Source organism: Oncorhynchus tshawytscha, linkage group LG14, assembly GCF_018296145.1.
Source record: "Oncorhynchus tshawytscha isolate Ot180627B linkage group LG14, Otsh_v2.0, whole genome shotgun sequence".
Lineage (NCBI taxonomy): Eukaryota > Metazoa > Chordata > Actinopteri > Salmoniformes > Salmonidae > Oncorhynchus > Oncorhynchus tshawytscha.
In genome coordinates, this window is record NC_056442.1 from 46,189,137 (window position 1) to 46,211,537 (window position 22,401).

The 22,401-nt window shown below is 42.0% G+C and overlaps 1 pseudogene; it reads right to left on the reverse strand.

Annotated features, from left to right (window-relative positions):
• Positions 1 to 6,713: 6,713 nt before the first annotated feature.
• The window catches only part of LOC121839164, a 285,007-nt pseudogene continuing 269,319 nt past the window's right edge, over positions 6,714 to 22,401 (reverse strand).

Sequence of the window (22,401 nt, forward strand, 5' to 3'; positions counted from 1 at the left end):
ACAAGATTCTCTGGTCTGTTGAAGCCAAGATTGAACTATTTGGCTTGAATGCCAAGCATCACCTCTGGAGGAAACCTGGCACCATCACTACAGCGAAGTATGCTGGTGGCAGCATCAAGCTGTGGGGATGTTTTCCAGAGGTAGGAACTGGAAGGCTAGTCAGGATCGAGAGAAAGATGAATGGAAAAAAGTACAGATCCTTGATAACTTTCTCCAGAGCACTCAGGACCTCAGACTGGGGCGAAGGTTCATCTTCCAACAGGAAAACGACCTGAAGCACAAACAAGACAATGCAGGAGTGGCTTCGGGACAAGTGTCTGAATGTCCTTGAGTGGCCCAGCCAGAGCCTGGACTTGAAACTGATCTAACATCTCTGGAGAGACCTGAAAATAGTTGTGCAGCAACGTTCCCCATCCAACCTGACAGATCTTGAGAGGATCTGCAGAGTGGAATGGGAGAAACTCCCCAAATACATATGTGCCAAGAATACTCGGTGCTGTGATCACTGCCAAAGGTGCTTCAACAAAGTATTGAGTAAAGGGTCGGAAAACGTATATAATGATAATAAATGAGCAAAAACCTGTCAATGTCCTGCCATGTTCCATGTAGCCTATATCTGGCAGTTCTTATTTTAAGTGAATGGTCAAGGAAAGAGGCCGGAAATAGCATGTCCATCCCCGGAGATAATCTGCATATATATAGACACGGTTTGATTAATACACCCAACTCAGCCCAGTCTATTTGAGTTTTCTAGTTTTCCAGTGACACGCCCCCAGTGTCTCTGCTGATTCTGAAATAATTATAATCTGTTGACAAATATTCAGTAATAACCCAAAACTAAAAGTCCACACACACAACACAGCTCTAATAGAAGCACAATTAGGAAGGCAGCGGTTGCCTTAATAAGAATCCCCAGCACAGCTCAGTTTCATAGCCTCTAGCTGTGTTAATAAGAATCCCCAGCACAGCTCAGTTTCATAGCCTCTAGCTGTGTTAATAAGAATCCCCAGCACAGCTCAGTTTCATAGCCTCTAGCTGTGTTAATAAGAATTCCCAGCACAGCTCAGTTTCATAGCCTCTAGCTGTGTTAATAAGAATCCCCAGCACAGCTCAGTTTCATAGCCTCTAGCTGTGTTAATCAGAATCCCCAGCACAGCTCAGTTTCATAGCCTCTAGCTGTGTTAATAAGAATCCTCAGCACAGCTCAGTGTCATAGCCTCTAGCTGTGTTAATAAGAATCCCCAGCACAGCTCAGTTTCATAGCCTCTAGCTGTGTTAATAAGAATCCCCAGCACAGCTCACTTTCATAGCCTCTAGCTGTTACCGCTGGATTAACAGAGAATTGATGAATGGAAGAAGCTAGGGATTAGATTACAGACCTCATTTTGGGATTACAGACCTAATTATGGGATTACAGACCTCATTATGGGATTACAGACCTCATTACGGTATTACAGACCTCATTACGAACTCTAATGCATCCATTGTCGTTAGTAGAAATAAGAGGGAGACTGACAGTGAAAGAAAGAGAAAAAGCGAGTTGAATGCCAACTACGATGGATATCCATCAATATGCTCATCTGAATATAGTGAAAGCCTTTGCACCACAGAACATTATTCTATTTAAAAACACCTAAAGGTCTTACATCGGAGCTAGTGTTTAGCATATTAGTTCATATTAATTACACAGGAATGCTTTCCACATCACAGTGGAGCATACATTCACTGACTGGTATAGTCTGTGAAAGTATTTGCTCATGCGCGCTAGCAACAGCTAGCTAAATGGGACAAATTGGGGAAAATGTTTAATGCTTTTGGTTCAGAGTTTTTTATTTCAACCTGCGTGTCGTGATTGCGTTTGGAGTGGGGGGACAAAATCTATTTGCTCATGCTATCTATTTGAATCTATTTGCGCGTCCAGTTTGAGTATGGTATAAGTCAACAGGTGTGGCATGGGAAATGAGGAAGGGAGGAGTTGTAAAGTGATATACTGAACAGAAAATGGCCAAATCAGAGCCTACGTGGCCCAGCTGTAAGAGCCCGCTGAACAGTGTTAGGCTTAATGTCGCTCTAGATTCATTTAACGGAGGTATAAAGTATATTCCACTGTAAATAGATTTCCTTGAGAGGCAGTGTGTTTCTGACTGTTTAAGACCGTATATCTGTCCCAAACATGCACTTCCACAGCAGCACACACACACTCATAAGCAAGCAAACGGACACACAAGAACGTGCACACAAACACAAGCGCACACACATCCTCTGTTAGATTAGACCTAGTGTTCCTCTGTGAGTAGATGAGAGACAGTGTTTCTGTGTGTATATTAGACGCAGTGTTTCTGTGTGTAGATGAGTTACAGTGTTTGTGTGTAGATGAGTTACAGTGCTTGTGTGTAGATGAGTTACAGTGTTTTGGTGTAGATGAGTTAGTGTTTGTGTGTAGATGAGTTACAGTGTGTGTGTAGATGAGTTAGTGTTTCTGTGTGTAGATGAGAGACAGTGTGTGTTTGTATGTGACAGATCTGAGGCTCCGCTGTTGGACAGTGCAGAGGAGGCAGGCATAGAGAGCTCTGACAGTGTGAGTGATTTCCCTGGTGGTCAGACCTCTTGAATAATATTACACAGCATTGTGTGAAGGCGCCCAGCAGAGTGAGGTGTGTGCTTACACTGCGGCATGCTGGGAACCTAAATTACTTAAATGTAAGGTAAATGAAAACGGAGGGCGCCTGTCCTGCAGAGATCAGAGCGATCAGCAATCCAACCTGTAACTTAACCTCCCTAATGCCCTCCAAAGCATGCTTCTGTACCATACAAACCCTCCACACCATCAACAGCCTTTACCAATGTCATATTCAGCATTTCCACACAGTGCATCACTTCATGCCACAATACCTTATCCTGTTAGATACAGTATTCTTCCTTCTACATTTGAGTCATTTAGCAGACCCTCTCATCCGGAGTAGCCAATGTCTCTTACTACTTTAGTTGAAGGTAGACACTTCCTACTCATGACCTTATCAGAAAAATGGACAGAATACAATGTTTTTCCTTAGAAAATATATATAAATTTTTTAAATCATAATGTGTGTTACACTGAATTAAGTCATAATACCAGTAGGATATGTGATACTGTATATCCTCACATGATACAAAGTAAAGAGAAAGGGGGATACCTAGTCACTTGTACAACTGACCTCATTCAACTGAAATGTGTCTTACGCATTTAACCCAACCCCTCTGAATCAGAGGAGCGGGGGCTGCCTTAAACGGCATCATCGGCGACCGGGGAGCAGTTGTTGTTAACTGCCTTGCTCAGGGGCAGAAAGACAGATTTGTACCTTGTCTTCCCAACAATCCTACCCACCAGGCTACCTGCTGCCCCAGTATGACCGCCACCTAAACCTAGTCCTATAACCTAGTCCTATACATGGACTCATCCTATTACAGATCCTAGGTACCATCACCTTCTAAAGACTTCAACAATAGTCCTTTTACAAGATGGAACGTAAGTTATGCATTTGTCAAAAAACAACTTAACTTTGTTGGACCATTGTCAAGGTACACAACTTATACAGTTTTGTCAAAAGGAAACGTTATAATAGAAATGCATTTGGAAGTTGTGGTAAACTGTAGTCTCTAGTCAATTCCTACACTACTACTCCTCATTGGTTATCAATCCATGCAGCAAGTAAGACTTTTATTTGAGTGTTTCTCCCGAGTGGAGGGATCCATCCATGAATCATGGTCGCCTGCTTTGCACCAACTGAAAAGGTTTCTCCACGAACAGAACAGGGATAAATGGATGTCTTTCAGGCACAACAAAGCAAATCATTTTAGAATGTCTGGGCGGGATTCGGCAGCGGTGGTGGGAACAGCAGCGGAGAGAGGAACTCATCATGTAAAACAAAATGCGGATGAATATGCAGAACATATCAAAAAGACTTATTGGTACATCGCACCGCAGACCTGCGAGAGGAGTGCTGTTCAGGATGCTGTTCACAGCAGTGTTAGAAGTTTGATGGTACGTTAATGCTTCAAGCTAATGCCCATCGTCACCAATCAGCCAGGATTATTTAGGTTTAATTGGGGAACTCGCTGGAGGACACCCTCAGAACAAACCAAGGGCCCTGGTGTTATTGAGCGTGTCTTGAGTGGCGTTGGGTGGAAATGACTGTTGGAGCCCTGTGACATCGTTTAACACCGTCAGACACTAACACTTAGGTTTAACAGCAGCACAACAAATGAGACATAATGAAGACTTCAGCATTAAAGGTTTTCAATGGCAGCAGCATCAGACAGGGGTCTTTGAGCTTTGTGATGAACGGTAACCGGGAGCGGAGTTTGAGTTATGACCTGGTAGTAGTTGCTTTATTGCGCCATAAATTCACCAGTGTGCGGACACTGCATATTTTTTGTTTATTTTGATTTGACCTTTATTTAACTAGGCAAGTCAGTTAAGAACAAATTCTTATTTTCAATGACGGCCTAGGAACAGTGGGTTAACTGCCTGTTCAGGGTCTGTACTTAAATACTGATTCAATTGAGGGAACATTATCATTACCATACACGACTGTATAAAATCCTGAGGGACAAATTGGACACTTAATGATGAGATCATGTAGAATGCTCGGTTGAGAGGCAGTGAAAAAGAACCGAGGAAATACATCCTGTAGAACAATCACGTAGCATAGAGAAACCGTTATATGTTACATTACAGTGGGTCCAAACACTCTTACATGGATTGTACTTCATCCACTTTCCTTCGCCACGGTAACCGGCATAGTCGGTAACCTTCACAGTCGGTAAAGGCAGGCGTTAAACATCCCATAATGAAATGCAGTGTCACACATTCACTCAACGGTAACACATCTAATCTCAGGCCACACACATAAAACCTGCAGGTAGAATATATGATACACTGACAGAACCGACCAATCACTCCTGTCGACATACAAATGAATGGATATGGAACGGATATGGGTCTTTTCATAGTCAATTTCGTAGAGGAAGCCAATCACAGCCTTCCCACTGGGCATAGAGGTCAGTTCAATGTCTAGTTTAGATTTATATTTGGTTGAGTTATCAACGTGAATTCAACAAAAAATTCAAGACTGCGTTGGGTGAAAAAAGACGCAATTCCCTTTGATTACTTTTTTCAAACCCAATCAGTTTTCCACGTTGATTCAACATCATCACATTGGATTTTTGTTCAAAAGATGTGGAAACAACGTTGATTCAACCAGTTTTCGCCCCTGGGTTCCCTCTCATTAGTTAAGGCTTCTTTCCTGACATTGCTGAGTTCTACTGCATCATCATTGAACAGACAGACATTTCAGTGTTATACATTATGTTCTCCGATATCTATGAATAAATATATATCATATTGCTGTATTGGAAGATACTGCCACAGGGAGCAGTGTGGTCTTTGATAATTGAGTATTGGTTTAGTCCTGGTTAAATATAGCCAAGGTAGACAGGTAGTAACCACAAACAAAGCTAAGTTGCCAACAGCAGGCATCTGTTATCTAAACTTGACCATTTGCATATCAAAGAGCCGTGCTTGATGTGTCTATGAGGAAGTGTATGTGACTGTAAAAGGGTATAAAATGTATATATATCTATATATATATTCATGTTATGCATAAGTGTCTGTAGAGCACGACCTTGGAGTTCATGAGTTCATGACAGGTCAACAGTTCAAAGGTCAAAAGTCAAGAACATGGGGCAGGGGATGAAGGGGCAGGGGATGAAGGGGCAGGGCTCTGAGTCTCTTGGTTCTCGATTGTGTTCCAATCTGTATAGCTCCTAAAGAAACTAAATCAGAGAAGAAGACAACAAGCTGCAAGGCCAGTTTTGGTTTTGCCTTTGCTTAAGTCTCACCAGGACGCCCGCACTCCTGCCTCTCTTTCGCCTGCGTTTCCCCTTGGGTAGCCCGAAGATTGGGTCGGAGGTATATAAAAAGCCGAGGGCAGATGAGTCGAAGTCGAAGCAGGAATTGAGGTTAGTAACCGCCGATCTGATGTTCAAAGGTTCTCGTCGATCATAAGAAATTATAGAGGATAGTCCCCACTCCCCAAAGGTTGAAAAAACATATTAGGGGTTATATATTCAACAATACAGCATGGAGAATATGGTTTCAGATGTACTGTTAGACCTGCCTATAGAAAAGCTGTTTCCCCGTGACATACATTCATCCATAGTTTTTGAGATGTTCCCCTCTGATAGAGATGAGGCAGAGACAATGTTACACTAGCCCTACTGGAGATGGAGAGAGAACTCTTGATCACCACGGTAATGTGTGGGTGAAGATAGTTGGGGATATTTATGTATGTGTATGTATTTTATACACTGTGTGCCACATGGTGTTCCTATGTCTGTGCACTAAATAACATCCATATGAAAGGGTCCTATGTGGTTAGGGCTTTGTACAGTAGTGTCTTTCCTTTGTTTCTATACTGTGTATTTGGTTCTACTTTTTAGATATGACAAAACAAGGATCCAGCACCCAACCATATGAAAAACAATCTGTAAGCGAACACATTGTCTGCTCAACATTTATTCTCCTGCTACCCTAGGAGCCATATCTACAGGTCATTTTAAGGTAATCTAAGGTCATTCCAAGTTCACTGCAGCAGCAGTAGGTGTGGTCCAGTTCCCACCTAGCTCCTCAGACATCCCCAAGGCCCCAGCCACAGCTCTAGCAGCAGCAACAGTTAGGTTCTGAGCTGCTTCCCTGATGACCTTCGGAGGCTACTCGGGGAGACTATCTCTGCCAGGGTGACGTATGTCCCAGCCAGGAACCCTACCGCCACAGCAATGACAAGGTCCTTCACCAACATGGTTGGCTTCAGCAGTCGGTCTGAGAAGGTGATGAACTCCACTGGAGGGGGACCAGGGCCAGGGCACTGCTGGACACTGCACCCACCAGGGAGATTACCAAGTCCAGACGAGGGATCAGCATGGCGAAGGAGAATGAGAGAGAGGGGGGAGGGGAGAGAAGTAGAGAGGTGGTAAAGGAATCCGAGGGGGAGGCAATAAAGAGGGTAGAGGGAGAGTGAAGTGAGAGAGGAGATAAGAAAAGGATGGAGTGGGGGGTTGTAGAGAGGGGCGAGATAGGGAGAGAAGTACAGAGGTCATCAAACAGAGCATGGAAACGGATGTCTAGACAAATTAATCAAGCTGCCACACATGAATACCACAGCACAGATACTTCCAATACAATATAGAGTTGAAGTCAGAAGTTAACATACACTTAGGTTGGAGCTAAAAATTCCAACATCGGTATCAGCCCGTTGTCTAGTCTAACGCCGATGTGCAAAACCGATGTCAAAGCTGACGTGCATACCTACAGTTGAAGTCGGAAGTTTACATACACTTAGGTTGAAGTCATTAACTTGTTTTACAACTCCTCCACCAATTTCTTGTTAACTATAGTTTTGGGAAGTCGGATCAGACATCTACTTTGTGCATGACACAATCCATTTTTCCTACAATTGTTTACAGACAGATTATTTCACTTATAAATCATTGTATCATAATTCCAGTGGGTCAGAAGTTTACATACACTAAGTTGACTGTGCCTTTAAACAGCTTGGAAAATTCCGGAAAATGATGTCATGGCTTTAGAAGTTTCTGAGAGGCTAATTGACATCATTTGAGTCAATTGGAGGTGTACCGGTGAATGTATTTCAAGGCCTACCTTCAAATTCAGTGCCACTTTGCTTAACATCATGGGGAAATCAGCCAAAACCTCAGAAAAAAACTGTAGACCTCCACAAGTCTGGTTCATCCTTGGGAGCAATTTCCAAATGCCTGAAGGCACGACGTTCATCTGTAAAAACAATAGTACGCAAGTATAAACACCATGGGACCACGCAGCCTTCATACTGCTCAGGAAGGAGACATGTTCTGTCTCCTAGAGATGAACGTACTTTGGTGCGAAAAGTGCAAATCAATCACATAACAACAGCAAAGGATCTTGTGAAGATGCTGGAGGAAACGGGTACAAAAGTATCTATATCCACTGTAAAACGAGTCCTATATTGACGTAACCTGAAAGGCCACTCAGCAAGGAAGAAGCCACTGCTCCAAAACCACCATAAAAAAGCCAGACTACGGTTTGCAACTGCACATGGGGATAAAGATCGTACTTTTAGGAGAAATGTCCTCTGGTCTGATGAAACAAAAATAGAACTGTTTTGCCATAATGATAATTGAAGCAACATCTCAAGACATCAGTCAGGAAGTTAAAGGTTGGTCACAAATGGATCTTCCAAATGGACAATGATCCCAAGCATACTTCCAAAGTTGTGGCAAAATGGCTTAAGGACAACAAAGTCAAGGTTTTGGAGTGGCCATCACAAAGCCCTGACCTCAACCCTATAGAACATTTGTGGGCAGAACTGAAAAAGCGTGTGCCAGCAAACCTGACTCGGTTACACCAGCTCTGTCAGGAGGAATGGGCCAAAATTCACCCAACTTATTGTGGGAAGCTTGTGGAAGGCTACCAAAATGTTTGACCTAGTTTAAACAATTTAAAGGCAATGCTACCAAATACAAATTGAGTGTATGTAAACTTCTGACCCACTAGGAATGTGATGAAAGAAATAAAAGCTGAAATAAATCATTCTTTCTACTTTTATTCTGACATTTCACATTCTTAAAATAAAGTGGTGATCCTAACTGACCTAAAACAGGTTAATTTTATTAGGATTAAATGTCAAGAATTGTGAAACTGAGTTTAAATGTATTTGGCTAAGGTGTATTTGAACTTCCGACTTCAACTGTACATGAGTTTCCATGGTGGAGAATCCCAAATCTCCCATGCCTACAGTATAAGCCATACCAACAATTTACAATAATGCAACGCCTGCAAACCACCTTCCAGCTGGAACTGGTTATCATTTAACAATGAGTCACACAACATGAAAGCAGCGGTTGAGATAAAGTTCTGGGCCCTTAAAGGCCCCCACAGACACACTGAATATCCAACCCCAGGCCGCAGTACCTTAAACCTTTGATATGTAAACTTCCCTTTTAAGTTGGCCTCGTAATTTCACTTTTCCAGAGGCCAGTTGAGGGGAGGTGAGTATGTGAGGAGGGAGTACGGGAGGTAACTGTGAACATGGCTTAGTGTTACTGTTAGCATGCTGACAGTACTTTGTCATGACGTTGGCCTGTGGGTAAGGTTTAGGACCACCCCCAAAATAATACATTTCTCCCTTCCCTCTATCTAGACTCTACAGAGGGGCTCTTGAATAGCCTTTGTTCCACAGAGAGTCTGGGAACTTCAAACAAGTGGAGGGAAAGGAACCATATTTTGGTAATAGAACCAGTTGAAAATATGCGTTGGTACTTAATGAATATTATGTCAGTTCGGTTGTCATCTGAGACATTATGACTGATGACAGGATGACCTCAACTGTATCTGGGGAAGGCTACACATTATAGCTATCAGATTCACATGGAATTGTTGTGCAATTCAAATGTTTAAATATACAATTATTTGTGAAAAGATTAAATGTAATTTTGGCTTCCAAATGAGAGATTTGGGTTTTTGTAAGGTTAGGGCTCTGCTCAATCAGTGACCCTGTGAAGAGACATGGTTGTAAACTATGAAACACACTCTTCTCTCCCTCCACTATATAAGCCCTTGACGAAAATGTAACCTCCTGTTCCGACGACAATAGGATGACGGTCCATACGTTGAAAAGGACTAACATGTCAACTACAGAACTAAGCCAAGCTCAGCGTGAGCTTTGGTTGCGAATGGTATGCATTTTGAACTCTTATTCACTACAGAAGTGAACCTCCTAGCCGAACCTCCTAGCCGTTGAGTTAGCAGCGGCCACTGTAAACGTGGGCTAGGAAAGGACGGACAGAGTATCCCATCTACCAAACAACAATGACACTACAACATATCCCATTCACCACAAGAGACACTCTTCAAAGGACAAAGGACTCTGTTGGTCAACACGGCCTTCCATCTACCACCAACCTATTGAAGCGCAGCTCAGAGTGAATATATATACAGTATATTGCATTTTCCTTTTCCAAATGGGCGGTAATTTAGAATGCATAAGATTCTGTATTTACGATAGAGTAGCTGCTCACGGCCCGATTAGAGACATAGCTTCTCCCTTTGTTCCTTAAGTCTTCCCGCTCTTTCACTCAAACCCAACCCCCGTTCTTTGTGTAACCAGCTGTCATATCTGTTCCGTCCGCTAGGGACATTTTCCTTTATGACATAATTTGTAATCAATGTATGATTCATTCCGTGTATATGTATGTGATCTGTGTGATTAGTTAGGTATTTAGTAAATAAATAATTAAACCCAATTTTGCATTGCGGATTCAACTTGTTAGCCAGGGTTCGTGAAGATAACCAAGAATTTACAACTTTTAGATGAGACTGAAATAAGGTGTCTTTAAGAGTTTATTTGGAAGATAACAGCTCTATAAATATTCCTTCGTGGTGCCCCGACTTTCTAGTTAATTACATTTACATGATTAGCTCAATCAGGTAATATTAATTACAGAGAAAGGATTTTATAGAATAGCATGTCATATCACTTAATCCGGCATAGCCAAAGAAACAACTTCCTGTTAGTTTCACAGACAGGCAGTCCCCTACTGCAGGGCATGTGTTTGTTGGCAGAGAGAGGGATGGAATGGTGGATAGCAGTTAGAGAAATACAGAGGGAGAGAAAGACAGCAGGGGAGGCAAAAAGGAGAATGGCAGGTAGAGAGGAGTGCAGGATTAAAGTTCAGAGGCTTGAAAGGGGCACACACACGCGGTACGCTCATCTAGAAATACCCAGGTTCTGGGGACCGTACATGGTCAATGAGACACCAACAACAGCAACCGAGAAATCTAATGTAACCAAATAGTCTCATCCAGCTCTCCCACCTCATACATTTCCACAGGAGAGGGTCTCGGGAGAGACATGTTAACATGTTTGATATCAGATCCACACAGCAGGAGCAGAGGTAGCACTTACACACAAACACAAACATACACAACTCTGACTAAACACAGACACTCAACAAAAAACTAAAATGGCATCTTCCCCTTAGAAGATCTCACCCCAAAATCTGTCACGACTATAGTTACATTTCATCAAATCATACATTATTTACCTCAGAGCAGGTCATCAAATGGCAACTTACTATTATAACATCACATGAATAACTGACCAATCATAGTCTATCATTGTCTGTTATGAGTCATTTCTAGCCTAGAAGTAGAGAGCGTCGGGCCAGTAACCGAAAGGTAGCTGGTTCGAATCCCTGAGCCGTCTAGGGGAAAAATCTGCCCTAACCTTAATTGTTCCTGTAAGTCGATCCAGAGAAGAGCATCTGCTAAATGACTAAAATGTAAAAAAATATATCTCCACCCAAAATGCAGCCTGTCAGTCAGAAATACATGCATTCACCTAGTAAAGTGGTTATCTTTTCAAATGCAAATCGCTTTAGTGTGACATTACAAAACGAAATGGATTTGGTTTGGTTTCACAAAAGCCCATCCACCCTCAAAAATAAAATGGTTTTTATTATGATATGTGACTCCTATTGATATGGTATTTGGAGCAAAAATGCAATTCTTCCATCATTTCATTGCATGTATGTCTCACTGAATGCATTCATCTCATTGCAACATTTTATTGCCTTCAATTGAAAACAGTTGAGAGACCTGAGAAAATAAAAAGCATCTGAAAGGGAGCCTGCTGTGAATATCAATGAGATAAACATGACAGTGATGCTTCACCTCAGGTGACTACCCAGGTATTTCACTAGAAACTCAATAAGTAAATCTATTGCAGAGCCCTCAGAAGTTGTTGTGTGTGTGTGTGTGTGTGTGTGTGTGTGTGTGTGTGTGTGTGTGTGTATGTACAGGGCGAGACAGCAGACCAAGTCGAAATCATGATACTATAAATATGATGGGAACATAAAATGACATGATGAGCCTTGACCACATACATCCATTAGTGCTGAATAAACATGTGAGGTTGCAGCTGCTCCTCTAGCCCCCCCCCCTGTAAAGACCTGTCTAATGTGTTATTAATCCTATTAACCAGTTACATTGAGCCAGAATCCATATTAAACCAACACAGCCCTGTCCAATGCCCTTCACGTGTTCATGGATTACTGTGTGAGGTGGGGAGTGTGTGTGTGTGTATTATGTTGTGTTCTGTACAGACACATCATAACACACACTCTCCAGTGACACACACTCCCTCAAAGTCCTCATAGGGATCACAGTCTGGATAGAGCAGAGGGAGTTGACAGTCCAATGTCTCTACTGTATGTAATGTAGTCCAGGAAAACTAGTGGTCACAGAAGGATGGTATTATATATAACACCTTTCAGAGGGTGCAAAATGGAAAGAGAGTAAGGTAGAGATGTAATGTCTCTGTCTGTCATCGGTCTTGATAATTGTATGACCTTCACCCAGAGTTGGGGGTCAATTTAAATTCAAAATGTTCCTCATTGAAAATCATTGAAGATCATTTCTAACGTTTTTTTAATTTGGCATTTTATATGATTCTACAGATAACAGACAGAACAGCTGGAGGGCAGAACACACAGATCCCCTACCAAATCAAACCCACCCCAACCCCCATGCTCTAACAGATCACACACGGATCCCCTACCAAATCAAAACCCCAATCCCCATGCTCTAACAGAACACACATGGATCCCCTACCAAATCAAACCCACCCCAACCCCTTTGTTCTAACAGAACACACACTGATCCCCAACCAAATCAAACTCACCCCCCTATGTTCTAACAGAACACACACTGATCCCCAACCAAATCAAACCCACCCCCCCATGCTCTAACAGAACACACACGGATTCCCAACCAAATATTCCCAAACTGGGGAATGCGTAATGCCGTCGGGGGTATGCCAAATAAAAATGAAATTAAACCTTCACTCTTGCGCAGACATTTAGAAACAAACATGCCAATTTGAAAAATAAGCCAAGGGAGTGTTTGAGTGGGAATTAAGATGACTTTCGAGTAGAAAGACATGTATGAAAGAAAAAGGTACCATTAATAAGAAGGGGCTAGATGCGTCTTATATGGTGAGCTACCAATTGGCTAGGACAGACAAGCCCCATACTATTGTGGAGGACTTCTTTTTGCTGCCGTGGATATGGCTGGCACAATGCTGGGGGAAAAGGCCCCAAAAAATATACAGACAATGCCTTCATCAAACACTGTTTCACGACGTCTCAGTGACATGGCAGGAGATGTTTTGAAACAATTACTGCTTCATTTACCAGCCAGTGAATTCTATGCGTTACAGCTGGATGAGTCAACAGACGTGTCGGGCCTGGCACAGCTCCTGGTATATCTCTACTACGCTTATGGGGGTCAATTAAGGAAGACATCCTCTTCTGCAAACCATGGAAACAAGGACAACATGATAATATGTTTTTATGTACTGGACAGCTTAGTGACATCAAATGGACTTAGGTGGTGTGGTTTAAAAATGGCAAGACTATGTAATAATGTTTTTATTGAATTGGTTGTTTTATGCAACAGAATAGAGTATTCTGTTAACTATTGTGTGTGTGTTCTACTGAGGATGGGCCTCTGGAAGATAACACTGACAGGAGATTTACCATGTCTTTTGGGTGATAAAACCTAAAGAGCATTCCAGAGCACGAGTTAATGTTTCTGTTCTTTACCGTACCAGGGAGAGATGGTTCCAGTTTGGAGTCGGAGGACCAGACACTGGTCTCTACACAATGAAAACTGTTGATACAGCAGATACTGTCTGCTATGTATTATAGGTATCTTTCATACAGATCTTAACCTTGTGACCCATTCTATATATCTGTTGTTCGGCATGTAGGTTGAATCGTCGACCAGACATGACCAGCCATCATTATCGTAGAGCACTCAATCGATTAACTTTATATGTATGCGTTGTATTGACCTGCTCTATTATTAATAAGTGATTAAAGATTTAGTTTAACTATAACTCTGACTTGTGTGATACGTTTGTCTCTCCTCATTTGATAGTAAAGAAATTAACCACCACAGTGGTCAAGACGCCGTGGGAGACACAGTGGAGTGGTAATGCGCATGCAAGGAGTTGCTCCCGACGCCACTTGGGTACACTGCAGCATCCACCAAGAGGCTCTTGCTGCCAAGGGAATGCCTGACGGCTTGAAAGACGTTTTGACACTACAGTGAAAATGGTTAACTTTGTTAAAACAAGGCCCCTGAACTCTTGTGTATTTTCTGCATTATGCAATGATATGGGCAGCGACAACGTAACGCCTTTACAACATACAGAAGTGTACTGGTTATCAAGGGGCAAAGTACAGTTTTTTTTTAATCGAACGACAAGCTTAAACTTTTCTTTACTGACCATAATTTTCACTTGTCTGACCGCTTGCATGATGACGAGTTTCTCACACGACTGGCCAATCTGGGTGATGTTTTTTCTCACCTGAAAGATCAGAATCTAGGATTACAGGGACTCTCCACAACTATATTCAATGTGCGGGACAAAATTGAGGCTATGATTAAGAAGCTTTTCTCTGTCTGCATTAACAAGGACAACACACAGGTCTTTCCATTATTGTATGATTTTTTGTGTGTGCAAATGAACTCACTCTCACGGACAATGTCAAATGTGATATAGCGAAGCACCTAAGCGAGATGGGTGTGCAATTACGCAGGCACTTTTATGCCCTACTTACCGATATCTGAACAAGAGAGCCTCATCGAAATTGCAACAAGCGGTTCTGTGAAAATTGAATTGAATCAGAAGCCACTGCCAGATTTCTGGATAAGGCTGCGCTCAGAGTATCCTGCCTTGGCAAATTGCGCTGTTAAGACACTGATGCCCTTCGCAACCACGTACCTGTGTGAGAGTGGATTCTCGGCCCTCACTAGCATGAAAACTAAATATAGCCACAGACTGTGTGTGGAAAATGATTGAAGACTGAGACTCTCTCCAATTCAACCCAACATCGCAGAGTTATGTGAATCCTTTCAAGCACACCCTTCTCATTGACCTGTGGTGAGTTATTCACCATTTTTTAGGAACAAATATGATTTTATATGTAAGATGGCTAAATAAAGAGCAAAATGATTGATTATTATTATATTATTATTTGTGCCTGATCCTATAAGAGCTCTTTGTCACTTACCACGAGCCGGGTTGTGACAAACTCACACTAATTCTTATGTTTAATAAATATATCGTATAGTGTGTGTGTGGCAGGCTTACAATGATGGCAAAAAAACAAACATTTGAGAGTGCTCTGACCCTGGTGCTAAAGGGGGTACGCAGCTGGAGGTTGAATGTTTGAAGGGGTACAGGACTATAAAAAGTTTGGGAACCACTGCTCTAACAGAACACACACGGATCCCCTACCAAATCAAACCCACCCCATTCCCCCCATGCTCTAACAGAGACCCACCCCAAAACCAGACTTAAAGCAGGCATGATATACAATGAGCAATATAATCAAATTAAACATTTAAAAAAATAAATATAATAATACAAAAGATATTATAAAACAAAGTAATAGTAAAGAGTCAAAATAATCATACAAATTCTTATTTGGGTTGGTTTATGGAGTTGTGAAAATAGCTGGATCCATGTCTTCTACAAAGGATAGGAAAAGTTGCCAGATATTATAAAATGTAATTGCAGATCCCCTAACGGAGGAGCGTCCTGTGGTGCCACTATAGAACTGGTTAGAGGGGCCTCCTGTGGTGCCACTCTATAGAACTGGTTAGAGGGGCCTCCTGTGGTGTCACTCCGAATTATGTAATAAAGGCAGAAGGTTCTATAGGTCTCTCCAGTATTTTAGAAAACGTCTCAAAAATTGATATCCAGAAATATGTCAATTTCGGGCATGTCTAAAAGGTGTAATAAAGTAGCAGGAGCCTGCTTACATCGTTCACAAGAAGAATCTATTTCTGGTCTAATCTTGGATTATTTTTCCTTTGACCAATGCAGCCAATGAACTATTTTAAATTGAATTACAGCATGTCTTAGACACAGAGATGAAGAATGTATTCTCTGAAGCATACTCTGCCAAGTTTCTGGGATCTAAGAATATTGAACTATTGTACTAACTTTTCAAAAGATGCAAAATACATATCAGTGTACACGTTGTTCATTGAGGAGATCCCTTTTCCAGACCAGATTTAAAACACCCGGTCTAATAATGATGGAGAAAATGTATGGTTCTTTAATAATGGGGCAGAAGTAAAAAATTCACTGAGACCAAACGTTCGCCTGAACTATTTCCCGATTGTTAGAGAATGTTTCACAATAGGGTTTTTAGTGTATTTGGAAACAGGCTCAGCCAATGCAAGTTTAGAACAGAGCTAAGGACGTGAGGCCACAGGATAAGATCTCCAAGGTCAAACATTTCTGGCCTGTAACATCAGGGATTTCTGTCATCCAATATAGAACGATTCTTATATTAATTGCCCAGTAATAATATTGAAAGTTTGAAAGTGCTAGACCAACCTGGGGGTGAGATTTCTGCAATACTCTCACGTATCCGAGGGTTTTTCTTGTTCCAGATAAAAGCAGGTATCGGTTTATCTATTAAGTTCCAAAAATATTTTGTCAGAAAGAGAGGAATACATTGAAATAAGTATAAAAACTTAAGTAATACATTCATTTTAACAGTGTTAATTCACTGCCCAAAGAAAGAGAAAGTAAATCCCGGCGTTCAAGATCCAGGTTCTACCAAATATCTTTAGTAGAACCTGGATCTGGGGAAGACCAGTTGAAGGTCTGCTCCCACATGAAGAACTCCAGCTCCTCATCTTGGGCCTTGTGTTTACTTTTTTTGTCAGTGACTCTGCTGAACTTAAACTTTTGCAGGTTGAGCACCATTTACGCATTAAAACAAAAAGAGTAAATCACGTCATTCAAAGACTTTGTTTTCTAGTTTTTTTGAGTCAAAGAGCAAAGAAAGTATTGAATGAATGCAATTTCAGCAGGAGCTCGGAAAAACGTGACCTGCTCTATGGCTTGCTCACTAGCTCACCCAGGAATTGGAATTTCTGTGTACTTACCTACAGTCTTGAGTGGTGATTGGTATCTCATTCTATCATAGTGTGAAAGCCAAAGTTGAACCAGACACATTCATTACTTTGAATTTGAATAGATTTTCAAAGAACAATGCATGAAGGAAGTGATTTGGAGTTCAGAGACTTTTTGTGAGCCAGAGGGGTGTCTGTCGGACTGACAGAACAACAAACACAATTGGCAAACTCTCAAATATTATTTGAAACACTGGGCAGTTTGATCGATAGCAATCTGTATGTGTATGTGGGGGGCATGTCCTCTGTACTCTGTCTCCTGCTGTGCCATCACTCCAATCACAGGACAACAGTGTCCCCGGCTCTGGGCCAAACTATACTTGGAGGGTTTGGGTTAGGCTCCAGCCCAGACCGCACTGGGAGGCAGACAGACAGCAGAGGTGATAAATATTAATGTCTAGACTTCAAACTGTTATTTTTTTATAAAGCAACTCTCTTGTTCGTTTTGTTCTCATGTCCATCTAACTTGGGCCCATGTTTATCAAGATGGCCGTCCTTGAAGTGTGAGAGAGGAACATTTCGGTGAAAGATTATGTGTCAGACCACAGCAAACTTCTCATTTAATAATTAAAGAGAGAGAACTGATAATTTTTACTTCCTCTCCAAATTTCTCCAATCACTCTCTCTGCCCAATCTGCCACTATTCTGTCAAGACCCCCTCTCCTTCTCTCCCACCATCCTCTTTTCCTAATCCGTCCCACCTTTAATTTCTCATCGAGTATTGCTTCTGACCCTTTAAACTCTCGCTCTTCTATAACACTCCTCTCCCTCTCCTTCTCATCCTCTCTCCCCATTTCCCAAGTGTTATATATTATTTTCTCCCTCCAGGCCCCAAATCATCCTCTCATTCTTTCCATCTCTTACTCTCTCACATAGTTTCCTTCACCTCCATCTCTCATTTCCAATTATCTTTCGCTCCATCTATTTCTCATCTCCTTTCTCCCTTCTCATTCACACTAAAGCATGGTGTCGTGGCCAAGCTTTTCATTTATCTATCTTTCAACATACTAACAACTTGCTCTTCTGGACAGAGCCTCCATCAAACGTGCACAGTAAAGATCAAGGCCTAATCTCCTTCAACTGCATGTGAAACCTCTGCATCTACAGCAGCCCACTTTAAACCTGCACCCCTACTAAATGGAAATGTAACCTCTTATCCCAGCACTGCATACCGCACTGTAACAACCAACCTCTTATCCCAGCACTGCATATTGCACTGTAACAACCAACCTCTTATCCCAGCACTGCATACTATACTGTAACAACCAACCTCTTATCCCAGCACTGCATACTGTACTGTAACAACCAACCTCTTATCCCAGCACTGTAACATCCAACCTCTTATCCCAGCACTGTAACATCCAACCTCTTATCCCAGCACTGTAACATCCAACCTCTTATCCCAGCACTGCATACTGTACTGTAGCTCCTGTCTCTAGTGTAGTCCAGAACCCAGCACCTGTCCTAGCACTGCTGTCACGCCCTGGCCTTAGGTATCTTTGTTTTCTTTATTATTTTGGTTAGGCCAGGGAGTGATATGGGTGATTTATGTGTTTTGTCTTGTCTAGGGGTTTTTGTAGATTTGTGGGGTTGTGTTCAGTTTAGTTGTCTAGGTAAGTCTATGGTTGCCTAGATTGGTTCTCAGTCAGAGGCAGGTGTTTATTGTTGTCTCTGATTGGGAACCATATTTAGGCAGCCATATTCTTTGGGTATTTTGAGGGTGATTGTTTCCTGTCTTTGTGTTTTATGCACCAGTTAGGACTGTTACGGTTTTCACGTTTATTGTTTTGTAGTTTGTTCATGTTTGAGTTTTCTTATTAAAGAACCATGAACTATAACGACGCTGCGTTTTGGTCCGCCTCTCCTTCCCAGGAAGAAAGCCGTGACAACTGCATACTGTTCTGTAGTTCTGAACCCAACACCTGTCATAGCCCTGCATACTGTACAGTTGCTCCTGTCTCTAGTGCAGTCCTGCATACTGTACTGTAGCTCCTGTCTCTAGTGCAGTCCTGCATACTGTACAGTTGCTCCTGTCTCTAGTGCAGTCCTGCATACTGTACTGTAGCTCCTGTCTCTAGTGCAGTCCTGCATACTGTACTGTAGCTCCTGTCTCTAGTGCAGTCCTGCATACTGTACTGTAGCTCCTGTCTCTAGTGCAGTCCTGCATACTGTACTGTAGCTCCTGTCTCTAGTGTATTCCTGAACCCAACACCTGTCATAGCCCTGCATACTGTACTGTCACTCCTGTCTCTAGTGTTGTCCAGAACCCAACACATGTCCTAGGACTGCATACTGTACTGTAGCTCCTGTCTCTAGTGTAGTCCTGAACCCAACACCTGTCATAGCCCTGCATACTGTACTGTAACTCCTGTCTCTAGTGTAGTCCTGAACCCAACACATGTCCTAGCACTGCATACTTTACTGTAGTTACTGTCTCTAGTGTAGTCCTGAACCCAACACCTGTCATAGCCCTGCATACTGTACTGTAACTCCTGTCTCTAGTGTTGTCCAGAAACCAACACATGTCCTAGCACTGCATACTTTACTGTAGTTACTGTCTCTAGTGTAGTCCTGAACCCAACACCTGTCATAGCACTGCATACTGTACTGTAGTTCCTGTCTCTAGTGTAGTCCTGAACCCAACACCTGTCATAGCCCTGTATACTGTACTCTACCTCCTGAGAGGTTCAATCAGGAAGGCTGGTCTGAATGGCTTGTCATTTTTTAAATGTATCTAGTAGGCACACTATCATTTTTATTTTTTGTTTTTATTTCACCTTTATTTAACCAGGTAGGCTAGTTGAGTTTTATGAGGGTATGTTTGGCCGCATGAGTGAAGGATGCATTGTTGTGAAATAGGAAGCCGATTCTAGATTTAATTTTGGATTGGAGATGCTTAATGTGAGTCTGGAAAGAGAGTTTACAGTCAGGCCAGACACCTAGGTATTTGTAGTTGTCCACATATTCTAAGTCAGGCAGGTGCGGGCAGCGATTGGTTGAAGAGCATGCATTTAGTTTTACTTGTATTTAAGAGCAGATGGAGGCCACGGAAGGAGAGTTGTATGGCACTGAAGCTTGTCTGGAGACTAGTTAATAACCTTTTGAGCGCAGGGGTTCCGCTAGCGGAACACCTCGACAACATTCCGCTGAAAAGGCAGCGTGCGAAATTCTAAAATCTTTTGGGGAAATATGTAACTTTCACACATTAAAACCTCTTAAGTCGACCCTCTACTTTTTCGAACATTCTGTTAAAAATCGCGCAACATTTTGGCGTCCTGCTACTCATGCCAGGAATATAGTATATGCATATGATTAGTATGTGTGGATAGAAAACACTCTCACGTTTCTAAAACTGGTTAAATCACGGCTGTGACTATAACAGAGCGTCTGTTTCATCGAAAAGCGCAGGAAAATCTGATCACTGAAAATGGAAAAAAATATCCATGCGCCACTTCAACCCATTGTTAAAGGTGAACCGTATTAAATGAGGCCGAGGTTGCAGTACCTACAGCTTCCACAGGATGTCTAGAGTCTTCTCATTTGCTTCGGATTTGATTCTAGGTCGAACCGACCCAAGGGAACCGATTCCCTCCGACCTCCAACTGGATGTTTTGGTTGAGTTTTTTCCGGACATTTTTTCCAGACGACCAGCTATCGAATTTACATCGCCTCCTGATGAATTTTATCGCTTATTAACGTGTACTAATACCTAAAGTTGCATTACAAAAGTATTTCGAAGTGTTTTGTGAAAGTTTATCGTCGACTTTTTTACTTTAAAAAAATGACGTTACGTTATGAAACGCTATTTTTTTCCATTTATCACACAGTCTTCATAGATCGATATCTAGGCTATATATGGACCGATTTAATCGAAAAAAAGACCCAATATTGATTATGGGACATCAAGGAGTGCCAACAAAGAAGATGGTCAAAGGTAATGAATGTTTTATATTTTATTGTGCGGTTTGTGTAGCGCCGACTATGCTAATTATTTTGTTTACATCCCCTGCGGGTCTTTTGGGGTGTTACATGCTATCAGATAATAGCTTCTCATGCTTTCGCCGAAAAGCATTTTAAAAATCTGACTTGTTGCCTGGATTCACAACGAGTGTAGCTTTAATTCAATACCCTGCATGTGTATTTTAATGAACGTTTGCGTTTTAACTAATACTATTAGCGTTTAGCGTAGCGCATTTGCATTTCCAGAGCTCTAGATGGGACGTCTGCGTCTCAAGTAGGAGCAAGATTAACAAGTCCAACACAGCAAATGAAAGATAAACATCTTGTTAATCTACCAATCGTGTCCGATTAAAAAAATGCTTTACAGCTAAAGCACAACATGATTATGTTAAATCACCGAAAGTAGAAAAAACACACAGACATTTTTCCAGCCAAAGATAGGAGTCACAAAAAGCAGAACTATAGATATTTATAAGGGAATTTTGCAGCAACAGTCTTCCAACGACGGTCTCCATTTAAGTCATGTCAGATGGCGTAATCTTCTCTGAGGCAGAGGCTATGTCCCTCGTTCCAGTGATCGATCTACACCCACTCCCAGTTTCCAGGTGAATCCTCCAAGACTAGGTTTCCCCGAGAAGAAGTTAGAGAATCACATTAGGTAAGTGGCCATTTTCCTCAAATTCTGGGAATCCTGGCCGAAGGGAATTCACAGTGGTTCCAGAAATGTCCAGCCATGAACTCCTCTGAACTGGCTACGAATGTACTCTGCTCATCTCTGCATTCCCAGAGGTTGTTTTTCCCAAGAATCAGCTATGCCAGCAAAGAGGGAATATTCCAAGCTGCGAGGCATGGGCGTGTCCGACCAGTCTGGTCCCTCTTCCTCCACTCCCTAAGCTGCATGCGGCCTCCTCCACCCAGAGCCCTCTCGCATGGCCCAAGGACCCAGCGCTGGCAGCTATCAGTCTTTAAAACCTGGATGTGGGTACGCAAGCAACTGTGGCCCCTCATGATGAGTTCAGATTTTTTGTGGACCCCACCCCCATTTAAAGTTGCCCATTTCTGATATATAACGTTATCATTAATTTCAGTTATCAGATCTGGTCAGATTTATTGTAAATACAATCGTTATTATTCAGGGGGTACACTCTACTGCATGGGCATTCTGTACATCTGGGTTTCATATTCAGTATCATGAATGTAATGTTTAGCAGCTGAAATAATCACCATTGACTATTAATCAGAACTTCATTAAAACTACAATAAGTTTCAGATTGTGTTTCCCATCAGCGTCTCGTCAGGAACACTAAAAAAGTACTTCCGGGTCAAAGAATTTATGAAATGTTTGA